At 52.4% G+C, this 23,571-nt stretch overlaps 1 protein-coding gene across 4 annotated transcripts in view; it reads right to left on the bottom strand.

The window, feature by feature from the left end:
• The window catches only part of ADARB1 (adenosine deaminase RNA specific B1), a 142,763-nt gene that overhangs the window by 102,554 nt on the left and 16,638 nt on the right, over positions 1-23,571 (bottom strand). The window contains exon 1 of one of the 4 annotated variants that reach the window (XM_075998396.1): positions 19,423-21,272. The exons of the other annotated variants lie outside the window; for them this stretch is intronic. The gene's annotated coding sequence lies outside the window, so the exon portion shown is untranslated. Of the gene's footprint in view, positions 1-19,422; positions 21,273-23,571 lie in introns of those variants that run through there. 4 annotated transcript variants of the gene reach the window in all.

Below are 23,571 nucleotides of genomic sequence, written 5' to 3' on the forward strand. Positions count from 1 at the left end.
ATAGCCCAGGTTGCAGGACACACACTTGAGTGACAGACCTATAGCCCAGGCTGCAGGACACACACTGGAGTGACAGACCTATAGCCCAGGCTGCAGGACACACACTTGAGTGACAGACCTATAGCCCAGGATGCAGGACACACACTGGAGTGACAGACCTATAGCCCAGGCTGCAGGACACACACTGGAGTGACAGACCTATAGCCCAGGCTGCAGGACACACACTGGAGTGACAGACCTATAGCCCAGGCTGCAGGACACACACTGGAGTGACAGACCTATAGCCCAGGCTGCAGGACACACACTTGAGTGACAGACCTATAGCCCAGGTTGCAGGACACACACTGGAGTGACAGGCCTATAGCCCAGGCTGCAGGACACACACTTGAGTGACATACCTATAGCCCAGGCTGCAGGACACACACTGGAGTGACAGACCTATAGCCCAGGCTGCAGGACACACACTGGAGTGACAGACCTATAGCCCAGGCTGCAGGACACACACTGGAGTGACAGACCTATAGTCCAGGCTGCAGGACACACACTGGAGTGACAGACCTATAGCCCAGGCTGCAGGACACACACTTGAGTGACAGACCTATAGCCCAGGCTGCAGGACAGACACTGGAGTGACAGACCTATAGCCCAGGCTGCAGGACACACACTTGAGTGACAGACCTATAGCCCAGGTTGCAGGACACACACTGGAGTGACAGACCTATAGCCCAGGCTGCAGGATACACACTGGAGTGACATACCTATAGCCCAGGCTGCAGGACACACACTGGAGTGACAGACCTATAGCCCAGGCTGCAGGACACACACTGGAGTGACAGACCTATAGCCCAGGCTGCAGGACACACACTGGAGTGACAGACCTATAGCCCAGGCTGCAGGACACACACTTGAGTGACAGACCTATAGCCCAGGCTGCAGGACACACACTGGAGTGACATACCTATAGCCCAGGCTAAAGGACACACACTTGAGTGACAAGCCTATAGCCCAGGCTGCAGGACACACACTGGAGTGACATACCTATAGCCCAGGCTAAAGGACACACACTTGAGTGACAAGCCTATAGCCCAGGCTGCAGGACACACACTTGAGTGACAGACCTATAGCCCAGGCTAAAGGACACACACTTGAGTGACAAGCCTATAGCCCAGGCTGCAGGACACACACTTGAGTGACATACCTATAGCCCAGGCTAAAGGACACACACTTGAGTGACAAGCCTATAGCCCAGGCTGCAGGACACACACTTGAGTGACAGACCTATAGCCCAGGCTAAAGGACACACACTTGAGTGACAAGCCTATAGCCCAGGCTGCAGGACACACACTTGAGTGACATACCTATAACCCAGGCTAAAGGACACACAGTTGAGTGACAGATCTATAGCCCAGGTTACAGGACACACACTGGAGTGACAGGCCTATAGCCCAGGCTGCAGGACACACACTTGAGTGACAAGCCTACAGCCCAGGCTGCAGGACACACACTTGAGGGACAAGCCTATAGCCCAGGCTGCAGGACACACACTTGAATGACAAGCCTACAGCCCAGGCTGCAGGACACACACTGGAGTGACAGACCTATAGCCCAGGCTGCAGGACACACACTTGAATGACAAGCCTATAGCCCAGGCTGCAGGACACACACTGGAGTGACAAGCCTACAGCACAGGCTGGGGGACACATGTGATCCCACCACAGTGTTATCACCAGGGCACCTGGGGAGGGCGAGAGCCCAAAGACGACACGTGGAAACACAGAGCCGTGCAGCTCCCTGAAGCACCTTCCAGAAGAAGGAGAACTGTGAAAGATGAGACAACTGCTTTTGTGAAGCAACACAGGAGTCTGTTTTCCTGATACTGCCCATGAGATTTGATTTAATATGTATTATGTATTAGTTTTTAAAATAATGGCAAAAAAACAAATAACCTAGTCAAAATAAAACAAATCCTGGCAGCAACCACAAGTATTGCAAGTTCAGTAAGTGCTAGCAACTCTTGAATGTTAGAATTTCCAAAGGGACTGATACGTGCTTAAACATATAAGGCTTACCCCTCAAATTGGTATTGGTGAGGAGTTTAATCTCCTAGGAATTAAAACAGAATCTTGTTAGTAACAATTGTTTAGTTCGATTCCTGGAGGAAAAAGCAAACAAGAGGCAAACGGCACAGAAATGCTCAGGGCCTGCCCCCTCTGTCCTCATGGGCACTGCAGCCCTGTCCCTCACCTGACAATGGTCCCAGAACACGCCCACTGCTGGGCACAGGTGTGCACCGCCTTCCAAACCAGCCAGAAATCAGGGAATAATAATTATTTCGTAGAATAAACAGATTAACATTTTAAGGTCTGTCTCACGAACGGAGAATGCCGCACATGCTACCCTGAGGCTAATTCCGCCACTTCCAGAGTCTATTATTGAAAATGGTTTCTCATCGGGGAACAAAATTATGCAGAGGCAAGAATCTCACATTTTCTTCTCAAAATTTAGAAATGAAAAGGTCAAGTAAAAATAAATACGAAGCAATCTGACTAATTTGAGCTTCTTTTCTCCCTGCACCAGCTAATAGAGAGAAAGTTGAAGTTAAAAATAAAAAAAGGTCAGAACTTTTCAGAGCGAGCACTACGGGGTAAAAATGGACATCCACACCCCACTCCCTGCCAGAACGAGATGCGTGGCGGCCCACACAGCCACTCCCTGCGGCCCGCCAGTATCCGCAAGGATGGAAAGAGACAGAAAAGGCTGCACAGCACGGCTGAAAACCTCACGCTGATGAACAGCTCCGTGCGTGGAGTTATCTGCTGTGGGTTCCCAAAGGGAGACGTCAGGAGCAAATAAACCATCTTTGTCATCTCTACCAACTGCAACCAAAAGCATGCTAAGAGGTACATCGAAACTTGGGCTTTAACAGTAAACCTGGAAACAGCCAAAAGGCGCACTGATCGGCTGAAAACACTGCAGTGCATCCATTCGCGCTTCAGCAAGTATCCCAGTGCTGTCTACATGCCAGCAGGATGGGTCAAAGCAAAGTCTCCTTCCTCGCCCAGCCCGCAGCCCAGGAGGCCGGAGCCACGTGCTGATCGCATGCTGCCAAGGAAAGCAAATCGCCCCCTGGGCTGAGAAGGCAAGGGGAGGACCACAGAGCCATCAAAATCCAGGTCACAGAAAAACAGCTCACAAAACGGGAAGCCGCCCGTGACACACTGAGAGAAAGAGTGCATGGCAGGAACTGCGCTCACGGGACCCGTGGGCGTACAATGCGGGCACACGGGAGGGGCTGGCAGTGCAGGTGAGCGACCCGCACGCAAACCCCAGCTCCAGCCCGAGCTCCTGGTCCAGTCCCAGCTCTGCAGCCGAGAGCTCAGCCACCCTAGGCAGGTCACTCAAAGTCGTTGGCCACGGCTGATCCACCTGCGAGAGCAGAATCCTAGCAACACCCACTTCCCTCCGGCGTTTGCAAGGAGCTGCGCAAGTCACCCGGCTTGTGGCTGGCGTGGCGGGGCTGCCACCACAGGGCCTGCACAGACGGAATGCTGCCCTTCCCACCAGATCCAATGTTGAATCTGCACCAGATCCCTTCCATTACAAAATCCATAATGAACACAGAGCCACCCTAAGGAAGAAGGTAGCAGGGTAGGAAATCCTAAATTTAACCACCCCTAGGTATGGGGACAAGGCAAGGCGGCTGGAGAGAAGGAGGAACAGCCCCCGGGAACCCACAGCAGAGCCGGGGCATCCGGGCCGCTGTGCACACACAGGTGCCTGACGACAAGTCAGATCCCATTGGCTCACGTGATCGGTGCCTGTATCCTAAGAAACCGAGGGGCAGTCACTGTTGCTTTTGTTATAAACTCCGTCTCAAAGCATGCCCCAAGTAAACTTAGAAATTAACAATTATGAACTTTAATGCTCTTTCTCGAGCTGAAAAGGCAACTGGCCTTCACCTCTAACACATCATTCCCAACTAAGTATGTACATTAGTGACAGTGCCATTATTAGTGAAAGCTACCCAAAGTGAGGCTTTTGAATGTTTGCCAATCTGACGTATGAGTAATGGTTATCTTAGTGATGTTTACGGGCCATGTTTATGTACGTGTGGGTGTCTGTTGTCTGTTCACGTCTTTTGCCCATTTTCCTAGGATTTTGGTCATTTTTCCCCTCGACTTTTAAAATATTTATAATAGCTGCAAAGACTTTCTCACAATTAATAACTGTCAGTCTTTTGACCTTTTAATGCTTTTTTGTTTTGTTTTTGGTCAGGCAAAACTGTTTTGTTCCAGTATGCAGCCAAATTTATACATTTTTTCTTTTGTTGAACTTAAACTTTGAGAAATACTGTTAAAAAGCCTTTCCCAACACATAAGTTATGTTCACTCATGTTTTCATCTAATATTGGAAGAGTTGCATTGTTCACACTGAACTCTCTGATCCACTTGGCACCTGGTCTTATAGGCAGTGTAAAATATAAACCTAGGGGGGAGGAGGGGAGGGGTGTATACAACCACAACGAGCAAGATGTGCAACATTTGGGGGATGAACGCGCTTGGGGCTCTTACTCGAGGGGGGAGGGAGGCATGGGCAATATATGTAACCTTAACACTTGTACCCCCATAATACGCTAAAATAAAATTAAAAAAAAATATATATATATATATATATATAAACCTAATGGTGTGTTCCACAAAACAGTATCCAATTGATCTAACATTTTAAAAAGTCCATCTTTGATCTGGCAATCTACAATATTATCTGTATCACACATGAGCTATCCATCTATACTCAGGCTCATTTCTGAACTTCCTATCCCGTTGGTCTATCACACCACGCCATACTATTTCCCACAGACAGGCTTTGTAATATGTTTTAATACCTAGCAGGACTATTCTTCCTTTCTTAGCTCTCTTGTTCCCTAAGTTTTCTAGGTGGCCATGCTATTTCCATTTTAGAATCAACACGTCCAGCCCAAGAAAAACATTAACTCTTGTTGCTTTTGTATTTTTATTGGCATCCCATTAAATTTATAAATTAACTTAGCATTGACATCTTTTTTTTTTTTTTTTTTTTTTTTTGAGACAGAGTCTCGCTTTGTTGCCCAGGCTAGAGTGAGTGCCGTGGCATCAGCCTAGCTCACAGCAACCTCAAACTCCTGGGCTCAAACAATCCTGCTGCCTCAGCCTCCCTAGTAGCTGGGACTACAGTCATGCGCCACCATGCCCGGCTAATTTTTTCTATATATATTAGTTGGCCAATTAATTTCTTTCTATTTTTAGTAGAGACGGGGTCTCACTCTTGCTCAGGCTGGTTTTGAACTCCTGACCTTGAGCAATCCGCCCGCCTCGGCCTCCCAGAGTGCCAGGATGACAGGCGTGAGCCACCGCGCCCGGCCAGCATTGACATCTTAAATGATGCCGAGATGTTCCAACCAAGAACAAGCCACGTCTTTCCACCTGCTCAAGGCTACTTCTGTGTCTTTCTCAAGTGTGTTATTGTTTTCTTCACTTAGGGTTTTGAACAGTTCTCATTACGCATATTCCTAAGTACTCTGTCTCTGTCGTTGCTGTCGTTAGTGGGGTTGTCTCCTGCACATCTTCTAACTGGTTGTTTTTGGTTGTTGTATATATGAATACCATTATTGACATCTGCATATTGATTTTGCATTTCTGCTCCCTTGGTGAATTCTTTTACGATGCGAGTTATTTACGGCTGACCCTCGGGGGCTGTGCTACCCCTGCGGTGGCCACCAGCCTGGGTCCTGGCCACCAGCAAGCGGATGATGCCCTGCTGCAGAGCGTTCCCTTGGACAGGGCTGCTCTAGAGTGTCCCAGGCACACTGCCAGCAGGGACAGCCTCACTTCTTCTTTGCCACATTTTATGCCTTTGTTTCTTCTTGTCCTTTATCAGCCTTGCCGGGACTACATTAAAATTCCTCGGCCAGGCGCAGTGTCTCCCACCTATAATCCTAGCACTCTGGAAGGCCGAGGCGGGTGGATCCCTCAAGGTTAGGAGTTTGAAACCAGCCTGAGCAAGAGCAAGACCCCTGTCTCTACTAAAAATAGAAAGAAATTCATTGGCCAACTAAAAATATATAGAAAAAATTAGCTGGGCATGGTGGCGCATGCCTGTAGTCTCAGCTACTAGGGAGGCTGAGGCAGGAGGATGGCTTGAGTCTAGGAGTTTGAGGTTGCCAAGAGCTAGGCTGATACCACGGCACTCTAGCCCGGGAAATAGAACGAGACTCTGTATAAAAAAAAAATAGGGAGAGATTCCTTATATTTATTAATAAAACTGCACGTCTGTGCTTGGTTCCACTTCTTCCTGCCTTCCCACGAGCCTTGCCCTGAGGCACTCGAGTCCAGTCCCCCACCCCACTTTGGGCAAGCACAGCCCAAAGGAGGAGGAGACACGGTAGCGTCCCCAAAGTTCATCCTGCATACTCATTCTCAACAACACTTGCCTTACCTTTCTGGCTCTCGTTTAATTATATTTAAGCACCTCTGTGCTCCCACTGGAAGGGTGCTAACCTACCACAGACGGCGCTAAACGTGGTTTGTAAAAGTAAAGTAGGCTAAATTTTTTTTAAGTTGCTGGGGAAGTGCATTTTTAATTCGTTTGTTGTGTTGATTAATTCTCAAGTCACTCATTATTAGGAGAATAAGAGAACAGGGGGACAGCCAAAAACACCAGGGCCCACGGCTGCCCTAGAGCTCTCCGGGGTTTGCAAGTGGAGACTCTCGTCTGGGACAGTGAGCGTGCAGAGATTCCAGCACTCACATCTGGGAGCCTCCTTCTGTGTCCAAGCACTTAGGGTGGCTCTAGAGACAAGATGATAAACACACTTTGCATGATAATAAGTTAATTGACAGATGACATCTGTACTGGATATACTAGTCCTGGGTTGCAACATTAAACACAACCACAACCCACACCGAACACAGAGGGCTTTGTTAAATGTCATAAAAGGGCTTTACACTCAGCAGGTAACATAGCCAAGCAGAGGAAAGACCTATAAAAAAAAAAAACTTCCATTGGATTTAATAAGCCCACTACAGGATGCGACTGCAACAGAGGCAAAAAAGAAAGGAATTAATACTGCAGTGGAAAAGAAAAACAAAAAAAGCAAACAGCTTTGAAAGCTTGAAATCCTACTGACAACACCTGAGAATCTAAGAACGACTTTGTGCACACGTTAAGCGGCAAACAATCCTCAAAAGCATGGAATGAAGTCAGGGTGGCTTTCGTGCTCACAGAAGAATTTTTATACTAGATCGTTAATACTCCTCTACAGTTGTTTTGCAGAACAAAGATAACAGTATCACTAACAAAACAGGCTGAAAAAGCAAAGAAGCTGATTTCAGCCAAAATTCCTAGACATGGACATGGCATAAGAAGGAAACTCACCCAACAAGGTCATAGGACTGGGCAGTGGGGAGTCCTCAGCACTACTGCAGACAGGTGGACGGACCACCTTTCAAGACCCCGGCTCCCCGCAACCCACACTACCTTCACATAAAGGAAGCCAGTTCTTGAAATTATCTATATACTCAGAAATATGCTCACTTATATTAATGTACATATCTATAAAGCAAATTTAATACAGGGCATAAAAACAACACCATGTAAGAATGCTTTTATTTTTATAGCTTTCAAAATAATTCAGTACTTCCTTAGGGCTAACCTTTATGGCTTGTCTCGTTTAAAATACGCTCAAATTAATTGTGATCTGAGAACTGCCACAGCTGAAAGGGAACACAGATGGGGACCAGTGGGGAGCAGCTGAAGGAGACAGAGAAGCCAGGCCTTTTGGTCCCTCCCTTTTATCATACTTGCACGGCCAAGTGAAACCACAGCTCCAAATTGTAAGTTACAGAGTCAGATATTAAAATACAAAAAGGACCAATGATGCATGTGGAACAGAACAGAAAAATCACTGAGGCAGTGCAGCCACACCTCACTGCATCTCCTCACTGACCCTGTTACCCAGCTCTTCACTCAGAATTGGGTACTTCCTGTAGGAGTTATTTCCCCCAAGGGAAAAAGGCAGACTTTGCATTAATTTCATAAAAACCTAGGACCCCACCCCCCCGCAGCCAGCAGTCACCCCCAAAAGACCCTCAGGAGCGTGCAGAGCCGGTGCTCCGTGCGAGGCCTCCTGGGCAGGCTGCCAGGAAGCTCGCCAGGACAGCAGGCGGCATCTGCAGCCCTGTGGCCACCCCCGGCTGCCAGGGCGCGTCCCTGCGCCCCAGAACTCCCGCCTGCCACTCCTGATGCTTCCCTGCTTCGAGCCCACCAGTGCCCCCTGCAACACCACCTGTGTCGGGTGCAGCCAAAGGGGCCACCTCAACTCTGCTGTGCCGCGTTTCCCCGAAAATAAGACAGGGTCTTATGTTTACTTTTCCTCAAGAAGACACCCTAGGGCTTATTTTCAGGGGGTGTGTTATTTTCCCCTCAAAGCCTCAGCTTGCAGCACACACAGGATGGCCGGGACCTGACAGGGGGAGCCAACCTTGTTGCTGGGGTTGCCCGCACCTTTCCAGTCACCTCTGGGATAGTAGCTGTCACCATGGGGCAGATGAGAAGGGCTCTTCTTCTTCTTTATCGCTCCGCAACGACATGCACGGGTTGTGAAGATGCGCTGCATAGCCACGCCCGTCACCAGGTCTTATTTTCGGGGTAGGGCTTATACTGCGCAAATGCTTAGAAATCCTGCTAGGGCTTATTTTATGGGTAGGTCTTATTTTCAGGGAAACACGGTAGATTATTGCTAGCAAGTATGACAGGAGTTTCATCTAAAACCTTGGCTGAAAACCCTCTCTCTGAGAAACACCTCCAGTTCTGCATGGCCCGCCCCTCCCCTTAGCATCTCCAGGCTGCCACGAGGCCTGTCCTTGCCCCGACCCCCACTGTGTCTCCCCACACCCCAACACAACTTCTCTGCCACACTGCAAAGAGGCCCAAGGCCACTGGCCACAAGGGTCAGGTGAGGAGGGAAGCCCAAGTGGAAGGGGATGGTGGTGGTCCTCACCAACCAAATCTATCTGATGCTTTCATCATGGGGCAGGTGGGGTGGAGGGCTCTGGGGAGGCAGCCCCCAGGGGACGGGCACTTGTCATCTCCTGGTCTTGGGGCTCACACTGCCAACATGGCTTATCTCTACAATGCTGCCCTGGTGGGGCCAACGTCTGTCAGGGTCTCCTGGACGGTGACCCCCTGTCCACGCTGTCCTCCCGGAAGGAGGTCGCTGTGCTGGGCCACACGGCAGGGCTGGGGGCTGCGCCCCACTCCAGACCCCGTGCCTGCCTGCGTGAATGACTTGGAACCCTGCCTGGGTGGGAGCTTTGCTCTTCTCCCCATTCGTTTATGCCATTTGTTCTCGTCCGTGTGGACGCGGATGTTTATGGTGTGCTCTGGGCTATCATCCAACACCACTTTATTTCATTGCTGAAATTGTTCCAGCGCCGGCCACTGGGAGCCTCTGAGTGGGCTCCTGGGTCCCTCGAATGCCCCCTGGGGGGGGTTGTTCTCAGCATTCCTGCCACCGCAGGTGCTGGGCTCGTCTTGAGGATGCTTCACCCAGTCCTAGAATCAGCCTTTCTCCCAGGAGCCCCCCCTCTTTATCTTTTACATGCCGTCCTATGGGACACGCAGTTACACCCCTGCGGTAAGCAGCTGGTTTTGCTACCTCGAATCGATTCCCATCCTCCAGTACCAGCACGCAGCTCTGCTAGGAGGAAGTGGCCTGCTGCCACCCAGACTGACCGCCCTTCAGGGCTGGCTACAGCCGGTGGGGCGGGGGGAAGCTAGAGCTGCCTATATAATTATTTCCAAGAAATTAAAAATTATTTTAAACCCTTGTGTGGAAAACAAGTAGACACCAAATCAAAGTAAGGAAGATAGTACTAAAAATCCCGATTTAGAATAAAAGTAAGGACAAAGCATGCTCACTTTAGAATAAGCCATGCCTAGCAAAAACACGCACACCTCTGTTGCCACTCGTTCCCCTTTCACAGTTCTAAGGAGCAGGCCTTTCCCAAGTAACCAACAGCAAGGCTGGTTTGCTAACACACCCAGCACCCAAAAAATCCAAATGTTTGCATATTAGCATACACTCTCTGGAAAATTTCACACACTTTCTGCTTGGGGAGAAACATTTCAACGCTCTGAAAATGATGAAGTTCATCACAATCTCCAAAAGCAAAAGGGTGAGTGAGTGAGTGAGAAACACGATGCCCTTTAAACTCTAGTGCAATACAGGAAGTTAAGTGTTACACGGTAGCAAAACTTTTCAGAAGCATTAAAAATGTTTGTTACATCACAGGTGCACTTATAGGAAAAGTAATCATAATGCCAAAGTTTTCCAAACAAAACCTCTACGTGCACTTAGGAGGAAAGGTCCGCCCCCATTCGAGGGCACAGCGCCCGCACGAGCGAGGGAGCGCAACAACCGCGCCGCGAGCCGCTGGGGCTCGCGCAGGGCACAGCGCGCAGGGCGCAGGCGAGGGCGCGCGCGGTCCGCACCCCTGTCCCGGGCGACCGTTAACAGTCGCAGACAGGCACTGGGCCAGCCGCAGCTGCCCAACCTCGCCGGACGGGACTCCGAGCGGATCGAGCAAACAGAGCTGACCCCGCGGAACAGACGCCCCAGGCAGCAGCCGCGACCGCCGCCCCAGCGAGGGGACGCCTAGACCGCACGGCCATGGCGGCCCGCCCCGCGCTGGCGCTGCTGCTGCTGCTGGCCCTGCTCCTGCAGACCCGCGCCGAGCCCGAGGCCACCGCGCCCACCGCGCCCCCGACCCAGGTCGACAACTCCTCGGTGACCCAGGCCGTGCCCCGCATCGAGCTCCGCGCCCGCGGCCCACGCCCCGCGCCGGGCCCCCTCATCCTGCTGGCCCCGCTGGCCCTGCGGCCCTTCCTCGGGTAGGGGGCGCCCGCCAGCCGCGTCCAGGCCACGCCGGGCCTGCCCTCCCCAGCGTGGCGACAGCGCCCGCCCGCCGCTGCCTCGGCTCCTGGACTTCACTGACAGAACTGGGCCCAGAAACCAGAGGACCCCACTGGGACTGGGTTGCAGCCGCCGGCCACCAAGGTCACACCTCCTGGGATTCCATGAAGAGACTGGAGGGAGATGCGACATCCTACTGAGTTAAAGATGGGGTTTAGGAACTGGGGTGCCCACCACTACACCTTGGGAATCAAAAGGAGATATTTCACCTTTGTTTTGTTTCATTAAATTTATAAAGTCAAACGTGGCTGGGTGGTATGTCTAGAAGCTTCTGTGTTTCCCGGCAGAGTGGGGACGGCGGGGCTGGCGGGCAGCACCTGGTCCCCACTCACAGCTCTTGTAGGGTCCTCCAGGGAAGCCATGGCTGCTGCTCTGGGTCTTTGCATTTGACTTGGGGACAATAACTGCCTGGGGGCCATCCCCAAACCCACGCCCCTCTCCTCCACACAGCCCCCTCAACACGAGAACCTCGCAGCCCTCCTTTCCATCCCCACCCCAAAGCCTAAATGTACATTAACCTCACATAACCTTCGCTGCTGCTTTTTAAACTTCTGTGTTAAAAGGTGACCTTTTAAAACATGTATCTTAAAATCTTTAACATGAGAGAGAGAAAAAGTATTGGGGAAGACTTAGAAGCTGCCTGTATTAAGGTCACACAGATTTTATACTATTCGTATACATGTGTTTTTACCTTTACAAATCCACATTTGGATGTGCAAGTCAGTATTTTTTATACGTCCTGTATAAGTCAATTTTTTTTTGAGACAGAGTCTCACTCTGTTGCCCCAGCTAGAGTGAGTGCCGTGGCGTCAGCCTAGCTCACAGGAACCTCCAACTCCTGGGCCCAAGCAATCCTCCTGCCTCAGCCTCCCGAGTAGCTGGGACTACAGGCATGCGTCACCATGCCCGGCTAATGTTTTCTATGTATTTTTTTTTAGTTGGCCAATTAATTTGTTTCTATTTTTAGTAGAAACAGGATCTTGCTCTTGCTCAGGCTGGTTTCGAACTCCTGACCTTGAGCCATCTGCCCACCTGGGCCTCCCAGAGTGCTAGGATTACAGGCCACCGCGCCTGGCCTTAAGTCAATATGTTTTAGATAGCACCTGGGACTAGGCTTCCGGTAGCTTCCGGAAGGTAAACCCACCACCGCCCACCAAGGCGCAGGCACCCTCTCAGAAGCGCTGGTTCACACCACACACCAACATCCAAAGCATCTGGGTGTGCCTCGGGGCCTCGCTGACCCAGCCCCAGTCCAGAGAGCATTCCCAGAACACTAGACTGGGCCGGTCTCGAGAACAGTGTCTGTGAACAAACACTTCCCGTGGTGGGTACCTGCATGTTCTGTACTGCACACTGTGCTTGGTAATCATGCTTTGATTTACATGACTTACGGTGTCATTTCACATCAAACAGGAAGTTAGTTTGTAAAGGGGCTCACAGAGCAATCTAAAATAAAATGATCCCAATGTAACTGTTGGGTTTATACCGGCACTGAAGGATGGTCAATTATAGCTTTGACATAAAAGAATGATGAAAGTGCTACTCTCCCATGGGAAACTACACTTCCTCGGCGGCCACCAGCCCCAGCACCTCTCCCAAGGAGGCAGGTAGAACCGACACACTTAGGAGAAACCCCGAGAGGGAAGACACGAATGGATCCCTGTCAGGTTATGATGCAAGGCATACTTTCTATCCCAAATTCACCTCTCAAGTTTCCATCTGCCTGCTGGTGAGACCACCGGGGCACTTGTTTTTGCTGGGGGGATAGCATGCTCCTATATTGCCGGTCATTTCTGTCTCCGGGGAGGGACTCTGTCTAGCGTATAAACCTAAAATGCTAAGAATAGCCCAACCTCATCCCCAATTCCAAAGCAAAGGCAGTGAGCTCAGGGCAAGGAAAAGCTCTGCCATTTGCCCAGTTTATGCCAGAGAAGCCTCTGCCCTAGAGGAGAACAATGAACATACATAAGGTTAAAGGCACAAGCAAGTGCTCTAAAGAAGCTAACAGGGTGTGCGACAAAATAACCCAACAAGAGCAGCCTCCGATACCTATCCCTCCACACTGCCATAACCGCTTTATATAATCATTTCATCGTCACGGGATTAAATGGAATGAGGTAGGTATGAGCATTCCCATTCTGCAGATGGGGAAAGAGAGGCCCAAAAGGAGAAGCCATATGCTGAGATCACACATCTAGGAAGAGGCAGGGGCAGGGGGCAAATGATTCAACCCAGCAGCCTGGTTCCAGGGACCAGGCACACGGCCACTTCCTCGGGCCGCCACTCCACGGAGAACCCAGAGCACACCTGTGCACACAGGTGTCAGGGTGGTGCTGGGGCAGCAGCAGTCACCTGGTGAACAGAGGCAGGAGGGGCCCGGGCAGAGGAAGCCACGAGGCGGGAGGGCGTGAAGCACATGCAAGAAGCTCCTGGGAAGCTGTGGGTGGCACCTGAGCAGAGAGTGGCCTGAGAGGGGGGTTGAGAAGGGTGGCGCTGGGGCAAGCCCGGCCTCGGGCTGAGAAGCCACAGTTTATTCCAGATGCCGAGGCAGGTCCTGAGGCCTGGCAGGCACGGGAGGAAGAATGACCCTGGCCACCACGTGGAAGGCACTGAGGGAACGAGGCAGGTACGGGGGCCTGTGGCGGCTTCCACGGAGACCCAGGGAGAGATGGCCGTGGCTCGAAGCTGCTGGGCAGCAGGGAGACATGGGGCGGCGGGCACCTGGGTGCGGGTGAACACGGGGACAGCAGGCACAGTGTATGCTTGGGGACTGGATGTGACAGCGAGCGCTGGGACAACTGCCAGGCTCCCAGCAACCGGGTGGGTGTCGGTGACGTTCGCTGTGAAGAGGAAGGCTAGGAAAACGAAGTGCTAGTTTCAGATGCTCAGTTTGCAACACCTGGGAGACACCAGCCTGGAGAGGTAAGAGTGTGACCACCCGGCAGGCTGGCCCAGCGGGCCTCGTGGGACGGGCCGGGGGGGGAGACAAAGGCAAGGGCTCCACCCAGCTGCCCCTGAGCTCTCCCCTCCGTGCCTCCGAGTCCGCATGCCCGAACACCCCACAGGCCCGCCCTCCCGCTCTGTCCGTCCTGCCGCACGGCGCCCCACTCCCCACACGTCTGAGGTCCCCACCGGCCCACGTCCATCGCCCCGACCTGGACAGCAGCCCCTTGGCATCCGCTCACCAGCCCGCTCCACGGGGACCCTTCCGACCCCAACTTTGCACTCACACCCCAATCACGGCAGTCCCGCTCCCAGAATTAAGACACGGTGCTCTGCCGAGGCCGAGGCCTATACTTGTACCAGGTCACACAGGCCCCGAGTCTCTCCTGAGCAGCTCTCAGACCGAGAGGGAGCGCCCGTGCCCCTGCCCCGAGAGCACGCCAGACCCCTCGCGTGCAGGCCAGATGCCGGCACAGCTCAAAAGCTCAGCTTTCTGGCATTTGCTCTTCTGTTCTCCACCGCCAAAGCGGTGCGATGGGACCACGTCACAGTGGAAAATGCTCGTTAAGGAATAGAAAGGGCCACTCTCCTTGCTCCTACCTGAAGCACTGCCGAGGAGCAGGGAAACACGTCCCTACATCTCATTCCCAACAGAAAACACAGGAAAGTGAAACCGAACTTGAAGGGAGAACTGTGTGGGAACATTTGAAAAGAGAGGACCGTTTGCCCCAAATCCCAAACGGCCTCCCCAGAGGCTCCCGTGAGCTCTTCCAGGTGACCTCGCCTGGGGTCCTTCTCAGTGTGATGGCCCCCAGGATCAAAGACGGGTGAGTCCCTGGCAGCTCTTTCCAGAGGGACAGCCCGCCACAGGCAATTTCAGGGACAGAGACCACTGCCCCCAAAGGGAAAGGCAAGGGGATGGTGGGAGGCGCAGGGGCTGCCCTTTCACCACCTCTGGGCAGGGACACAGTGCGGGCGAGGCCACCAGCCCAGACCGCAGGAAGACAGGCAGGCCCAGCACTGCTGGCGTGCCCGGCAGAGGCCGCCCGCTTCCAGACTTGGCTGCGGTGAGACACAGCAGAGCCCTTCCTCAAATTCATGAGTGGATTAATAAAATGTGGTATATGTACACCATGGAGTACTACTCAGCTTTAAGAAACAACGGTGATACAGCACCTCTTGTATATTCCTGGATAGAGCTGGAACCCATTCTACTAAGTGAAGTGTCTCAAGAATGGAAAAACCAGCGCCACATGCACTCACCAGCAAATTGGTATTAAGGGATCTACACCTAAGTGGACATATGGGAGTAACATTTATTGGGTGTCGGGAGGGTGGGAGGGGGGAGGAGGGGAGGGGTGTACACAACCACAAAGAGTAAGATGTGCAACGTTTGGGGGATGGACACACTTGAAGCTCTTACTCGAGGGGGGAGGGGGGCATGGGAAATATATGTAACCTTAACACTTGTACCCTCATAATACGCTAAAATAAAATAAAAAAAATAAAAATAAAAAAAGGACGGAAAGAATAAAAAAGGAGTGGGAAAAAAAAAAGAGCCCTTCCTGGCCGGGCGCGGTGGCTCACGCTTGTAATCCTAGCACTCTGGGAGGCCGAGGCGGGCGGATTGCTCAAGGTCAGGAGTTCAAAACCAGCCTGAGCGAGACCCCGTCTCTACTATAAAAAATAGAAAGAAATTAATTGGCCAACTAATATGTATATATATATAAATTAGCCGGGCATGGTGGCTCGTGCCTGTGGTCCCAGCAACTCGGGAGGCTGAGGCAGTAGGATTGCTTAAGCCCAGGAGTCTGAGGTTGCTGTGAGCTAGGCTGACGCCATGGCACTCACTCTAACCTAGGCAAGAAAGTGAGACTCTGTCTCAAAAAAAAAAAAAAAAAAAAAAAAAAGAGCCCTTCCTCAGCGGGGATGGGCACTTGCTTGCCTCTGCAGTCCCCCCTGGAGAGAGTCCCGCCCCTGGCTATTCCCTGCAGAAGGAGGTGTCTGCCCACCCTCCTCAGTTCTCAGGCTCGGCCCACCCAGGCCAACGTGCGCGGGTGTCTTCTCCCGCCACGTGGAAGGGGCCTGTCCTGGGTGGGAAGTCTGTCTGATTTGTGATAAAGAACTAGCAAACTCACCTGGCCACAGACAGCTGCATTCTCCGGTGAGTTTTATCTGAACCAGAGCCCGCCCCTGATCCCCACACGCCTGTCCACAGCGTAGTGGCTCTCCCGTGGCCCAGAACTTGAAGCAGTGGAGAACACCCCCACTGCGTGAGCATCAAGACACCAGGACTCGCAGCCGAGGACTCCCTGCCGACCTGGCCATGGGAGACCCTAGCAGAGCGCAGACCCTCCCCCAGACATCCAGGTAACCGGGGCGGGGGGAGGGCAGGGTCTGTAACACTCTCCCAGCCAACGAGACGGAAGCTTGCGGTTTCCTGAACCTCCTGCTGCTTTCCTGGTGGAGACACCACCCTTTCCTGCTCCCCGCCTTTCTGTGGGAACATCAGGCACAGACAGACCCGAGGGGGCAAGCCCAGGAACGAACGCCCCACTGTGAAACTGTGGGATGGAACGACTGAGGGTCCGGAAACATCGGTGACAGCGTGAGACCACTGTCCCAGCCTAGGCTGCTCACGTCTCAGGACGCGGGCCCAAGGGGATGAAGCCACACGAGCCGGTTTCCTGCCACACCACCCTGCCCACGCACAGGCCCGGGGGATGCCCGGGAGCACGTGTGCGGACAGGCCTGCCCAGGAACCGGAGCAGCAGAGAGCAGCACCACCTGCGCCTCCAAAGGCTTCGGTACCTGGCAGGGCACGGACTCCACAGGTGCACACAAAGGGCCATCTCACATAACCACGGAACAGGGCGACCCGGAGAGAACTGCGCAGGGGAGGGAGCCGGCCTCTCCAAAGAGGCGACACTTGAGCTGATGACTGAGCAAGGAGCAGGCGGCAGCCTCAGGGACCCCAGACTCTGCTCTGCACAGAAGGTGCAGCAGACACGCCAGACCACGCTGGGGCCTGCGGGATGCAGGCCAGGGGTCAGGATGTGAACTTTCTCCTACGGAATGGGTCGCCCCCTTCGGGATGGGAGTCCCTGGAGGTGTCGGCTGGGGGTTACATGAGGGGATTCACACCCGAGGACCCTGTGATGACCACAGGGAGGACAGACTGCAAGGGCAAGTCTGGGACTAGGAAAACTGGCGAGGAGGCCACTGTGGCACAGGCTGGGGCACAAAGGGGACAGACAAAACAGACTCGCCGAGACAGGGAGTGGAGGGTGAGAGGAAGAGGAAGACTGCCAGGCGGGGCCCAAGCCAGCGTCCACTGTGGGAAGCAGGAGGGGCAGGCAGCTGGGAGGAACCCAGAACTCAAGCGGGTCCACGCTGCACAAAGCCTGGGGCTCAGGGCTCAGGCCGAGGCACCAGCGGGGGAACAGGAGGGAGCGAGGCCCACGGCTCAGCCTGCAGGGCACCTGGAGACACCCCGGGTGGGTGTGCACAGAGACCAAGCCAGGACACGGGCTGGCACGGCCTGCAGAATCAAAACATGTGGCCTGCCCGTCAATCCCACCGAGACTCCAAGTAGGACGGGGACAAACACCGGCCACTGCCCTTGACAACGGACAGGCCACCAGTGACTTGGAAGCTCAGTGTCAGAGGGACAGTGAGGCCCAAACCTGAGCAGACAGGCTGAAGAGGAACGGGCGGGAGCCTGGTGCATGCGGGCAGGGAGGCTGTGGGCAGGACGCACGCGTGTGGAACGGAGCTGCTGCATGGACCTGGCCTCCCCCAGTGGCCCGCCCCTCCGCCCTGCGTCAGGGTCTCCATCTGCCTTCCTCCATCACAGCTGCCCCCAGGCACCTGGTCGTGTGACTGCTCCATCTGCAGAGAGCTGCGTCACCGGACACCGTCACGAGAACCCTGTCTCACTGGCTTTTCCCTCTGTCCCCACACGACGCACGCTCAAGGCACTCGGCACAGAGACTGGCTGGAGGGAGGACGGGAGGGGTGAGCCACGTGGACAGCGGCCCGCCGGGCCACTGCCTGAAGACCCAGAGAGTGCTTGCATGCGCACGGGCTTCAGCAGGGCCCACCCACGGGACACAGAAACCACGGGGAGCAGAGGCAGAAACAGACAGCGCTCCAAGACTGCTTCCACGCACACAGGGTGCCGGATCTGGGGGGAACCCAGGCAGCACGAGGGTGTGGCTAATGGTGCAGGTGCCAAAACATCTAAAACGCACCCCCCTCCCAAATCTGCAATTCAGAAGCACGCTAGGGAATTAAAAACATTCGGAAATTTTAATTCAAGATGTTCCAGGGTAAAGGTAATTTTAGACAACAAACTTGTGCTGAGTCCAAAACGAGCTCCCGGCACCGGGGAAGCCACTCCACTGCTCAGCAAGACGACCTCCGCAGAAGCTACAAGCTACGGATCTTTAACCAAGCTCGAAATGCACCTCAGACCCTGTGTTTTAGCAGAAACTGCTGCTGCAAAGAATACTTGTGAATGTTTCTAGACAAATACTTTGATATAGTTCACTCCTCAAAAGAGCCTCACTTTTTAAGCACAAAATCGCCAGAAAAGCATGTCAGGAAAGAAAGCATTGTGTATAGCATTAAAATCAAGAACTCACCTTGTAAAATTCTATGAATAAAAGAAGTGCAAACAGATAGAGCCACACGAATATCAGATGAGCCACAAGTTGAGAATAACCCCAATCAATGACTGACAAGCCATCAGAGAAAAAACAAAGTGATGCAAGGCGAGTTATTCGACTTTATCAAACATTTTCTGAGCACCCACTGCGTGCTATTCAGGGTCAGAAAGCCCAGTCCGAATGGGCCTAGAAGGGCAGGGAAGAGACACATGCCCGAAGTTAAAGCACAAAGTAAGTAAGTTCTGGGACGTCCTTGAAAAATCCAGGAGGGGCCCCTGCCCTGAGGCATTGGCCTTCAGGTCCTCTCTGCCCGGAGACCCCAGGGCGGCAGCACCCCGTCCCCTCCCCTGGTCAGGGGCCCCCAGAGGAGACGCACTGTGCCTCCTCCAGACCCGAGGCTGAAGGGCCTCTTCCCAGGAGAAGCGCAGTGAGGAAGGCAGGCGGCGAGGAAGGAAGACGGGCCGGCGACCACGGTGTAAACACAACCACAGACCTCGGAGACGGCCGCTCCTCGGCCTCAGCAGATTCATGACTTTCCACACTCTGAACCTTCACTACGCACAGGGTGAGACCTGGGTCCAGAACCACAGAATGAAACGCGAGGAGTGGCAGAAAAACCCGGCCAGAGGAACAGCAGCCGTGTGGCCCAGGGGCTCACACCCAGTGTCCCAGGCCTCTCCTCCTCCTGCCTGGCACGTCAGGCAGAGGCTTCCGGAAACCTGCCAACGGGAGGGTAACCAGACCTGGAGGAGCCAAGCCTGGAGTTGCGAGAGGATTGCCCGTGGTCCCAGGTCCTACCGAGTCTCACAGGTGCCCCGGGAGGGGACGAGGAGAGGGCAGAGCACGGCCCGGCCACCATGCCTTGACTGCGGATTCCTGAGGACCCTGACGGAGGGTGGGCGAGGCCCAGTCCCAGCACGGGCAGTGGCCCTGCTGCTTCCTTCCTCGACAGGCTATGCTTATTTTAGAGCCTGGATTTCCTGGCTTTCACTGTGCCTATTGTGTGACTATCTGGGGGCGGGCAGCGGGGGGTGGGGTGATATGAGACTCATCAGAAGGGTTTCAGGGGCCTGGTAACAGATCAATCACCCTGCTGGCTGTAGAAACAGGACTAGATGTTCTTAACTTCAGAAAGCGAGATGTGATACTAGTTTTGACATCTTTTAAGACCTAGGCTCCATCTTCAAGAAAAAACAAGTGAAAGATATAAAAATGTTGGATGATGAGGCCGGGCACAATGGCACATGTCTGTAATCCCAACGCTTTGGGATTACGAGGCAGGAGCATGGCTAGAGGCCAGGAGTTTGAGACCAGCCTTGGCAAGGGTGAGACCCCCTGTCTCTACACAAAACAGAAAAATTAGCCAGAGTGGTGTTGTGAGCCTGCAGTCCCAGCTACTCAGGAGGCTGAGGCAGGAGGATTGCTTGAGCCCAGGAGTTCGAGGCTGCAGTGAGCTATGATGACGCCATTCAAAAAAAAAAAAGGTTCAATTATGAGTTATTCCTATTTATAGGAGTGGGAGGCTTTCTTTACTAAAACAATTTTTAAATAATTATTCAGGTAAAAGGTTAGATTTAAGCTATCAAGAGCATCGTTGATTCCCTCTACCTTGTCTGTCTGCTCTGCGTTTTGGTATAATCCCTAATTTTGTTTATTACTTCAATATTATGTTTCTCCTGTGTTGTGATACTATTAGTATCACTCTAGTCAGCTGACTTCTAAATGTAAATGACAACAAATACAACGTATCCATTTTTAAAAAATCCAACAGGAGCACAACAATGGGGAAAACGTATTTTTGAGGATGCTCCTGAATTCTAAGAGGATTCAACCTTCTGAAAAAGATCTGATCCCGTAACTGCTACCCACGAAGATTAAATTCCCAGCTATAAACACATAAAAAATAGATAACATAAATTGCCATGAAAAAGTTTTTCCTCTATGTTCACTTTTACACTCTCTGGCATCCACTAGCTGCCATGTAGTAGAAAGAATCATGGGACAGGCCAGGAAGCCATTGGGTAAACAAAAGGACCACAGATTTTTCTCCATCCTCAGCAGAGGTCCCAGCTGGTGACAAGGCTGCCTTGCAGGACCAGGGTGAGAACAGGGGACGTGCTGCCGGCGGGAGGGCTCCGCTCAGGGCCAGGGGCCGCCCAGGAGCCGAGTGACTCACCCAAAGACCTGCTCTGCACACGGATGCTGCAGGGCCAGAAGCAAAGGCCAGCCCGGGCCGTGCCTGCCACACCCTCTGCTCCTCAGCACCCTCCTCTGGGACGTGAGAGGAGACCAAAGTGGATATCCAGGCTCTTTTACCTTGCTCCAAATAAATAACACTGTTTTCTCTTACTAAAATAAGATACTGATTTTTAAATCAAAAACAAATTAGTTGTGCAAAGGATTAAAAGAGCAGAAATCCAAATCGGTTGAGCAGGAAGATGAGCAGATGGACTTCTGAGGTCCACTGGCCTGCACCCAAGTTCCCAGCCTAGCCCACTGCGGTGGTTAAGCTCCATCCGGGTCTTCTAGCTCCTTCTCCCGCAGGAAAACAGTCCCGCGTTTTCCTGGACTGCGGCCCGCAGCGGAGGAGAGCAGCGCACAGGAACAACGCCCAGCAAAGCAGCGGGGGCTGGTGACCGGCCTCCTGCCCTGGGGGCCGCCAAGCCGCCCGCCCGCCCGCAGACAGTCTCGGCAGCGGGAAACTGAGCTCACGCACTGCTCCTCCTGTGACAGCTCCAGCCCCATCCAGCGTCACCTCGCCAGGCTTCCCTGATCACGTTCTGCTGCAGCCCTGCAAACACTGACCTTCCCTGACGTGAAAACCACCAGAGTCAAGTCTTTCGTCTTTTCGCCATACGAAGTTAGTAAAGGCAAAAACAATTACGTAAGCAGAGCTAAACGTCAACTATCATCAAAGCAGGGATTTCAAAACTGAAGCAGTGGAAGAAATCGGATTGATGCAGGGTTGATTTAAGATCACACCAGGGGCAAAGACAAGCGGATGTCTGAGCAAGGGGGAAACGGGTAAGGACAAACGGGAAAAATACGTGGCTTAAAGACGTATCAGAGCATGTGCTCCACGAGGAACGGACTGAGTTGTTTCATCCACAGCTATACTTCTGGTATCCAAAGTGCCTGACACAGAGCAGGGGCTCAAAAAATACTTGTTCAGGGGCGGGCACGGTGGCTCACGCCTGTAATCCCAGCACTCTTGGAGGCTGAGGAGGGCGGATCGCTCAAGGTCAGGAGTTCGAAACCAGCCTAAGCAAGAGCGAGACCCCGCCTCTACTAAAAATAGAAAGAAATTAATTGGCCAACTAAAAATATATAGAAAAAAATTAGCCAGGCATGGTGGAACATGCCTGTAGTCCCAGCTACTCGGGAGGCTAAGGCAGGAGGATCACTTGAGCCCAGGAGTTTGAGGTTGCTGTGAGCTAGGCTGACGCCACGGCACTCTAGCCCAGGCAACAGAGTGAGACTCTGTCTCAAATAAAAAAAAAAAAAATACTTGTTCAATGATGGCATGAATGAATGAATGAAGAAATGTCCAGCTGATACCAAGGAAGATAAAGAGCTGCATGAACATAAGAGGACTGCGACACCTCATATTTAAGGACAGCTGTCACACAGAACCTATGTTGTTTTTCTAACAAAGCCGGGGCCACTATAGTAATCACAGTTCAGATGCTCACCTTTTCAATAAAAATCATCACAAACCCTGCATTTTTCTATTTATAAATGAGGTGGCCAAGGCAGTTCCTAGGCAGCGGAAAATGCAAACCTGTAAGTACACAGAATGCACAACAAGGATGCCTTGAAAATAAATGCCAAGTTAGGACACGACAGGGACCCTGGGGAGGGAGGGCGGTCCCACAGGGACGGGCGCGAGTGAGCCATGGGCAGCTGTCAGCGATGGCCACGTGGGCCCGCACAGGGATGGAAGTCACCAGGCTGCAAACTCCAGCCTCGGTGGTACAGCTGTGCCCACTCATGGGAGAAGACCATCTCGTTTTCAGGAATTTTGTGAACCTGCTGACAGCTCACTGGCGTCTTGCAACAGGCCACTGCAGGAATATTTACACCACAGAGACTGGCGAAGACTAAAATCAGCTTTTTACAACCCCCCCCCCAGGTGTAAAACCAGGTGTTAAACAAACATGTATACCCCTGTGCATATCTTACAGGATGTGACCTAGATCTCAAAACAAACACAAAAAAGCTGGGGGGTTAGGAGGGACTCGTTTTGAAAAGGTACAAGGTATTAAAATAAATAGCAAACTTATTTTGCAGTGTGCTAAGAGTAGGATTTTCCTCAGAATGCAAGAATGTTTTAACATTAGGAGATCTATTAGTGAAATTTGCTGTATTAACAGATTGGAAGGGAAAGCCATACAGTCATCTCAATCGATGCAGAAAAAGCACACAGTAAAATTCTACTGCTGTTCATGATAAAGATGATTTTAAAAAGAACTGTCAGACAAGGAAGAGAAGGTAGCACGCTACGCCAGATAAAGGGTATGTAAAAAAAGACAGCACTGTCATAGCTGGTGGAACACCAGCATATTCAGGTCAAAGCTAAAAACAGGAGAAGCCCGCTGGTCATCGCTGCCACCCAAAGGCCACATGCATCCTGGTGCCAATAGTTCCAGCCCCTTGATAAAAGGGGGAAGTGCAAAGATTAGAGAGGAAGAGGCATGCTCACAATAGGATCCTCCGTCTAGAAAACGCGAGGCACAGCGGACAGGCTGCGGACATAATCAGCATAGAAAGTCAATAGATTTCCCACAAGCAATCACGAGCAGCTAGAAATGCAACTGACCCAGCACTTCACATGCGGTGACGGTGGCACTCCGCTCCCGCCAAAGCGAGACCACACTCAGCGACTAAGGCAAACAGAGACACAACTGTCCCAACGTCAAATGGTAAAAAATAAATTTCATATAGGTC

Source organism: Microcebus murinus, chromosome 1 (genome assembly GCF_040939455.1).
Source record: "Microcebus murinus isolate Inina chromosome 1, M.murinus_Inina_mat1.0, whole genome shotgun sequence".
NCBI lineage: Eukaryota > Metazoa > Chordata > Mammalia > Primates > Cheirogaleidae > Microcebus > Microcebus murinus.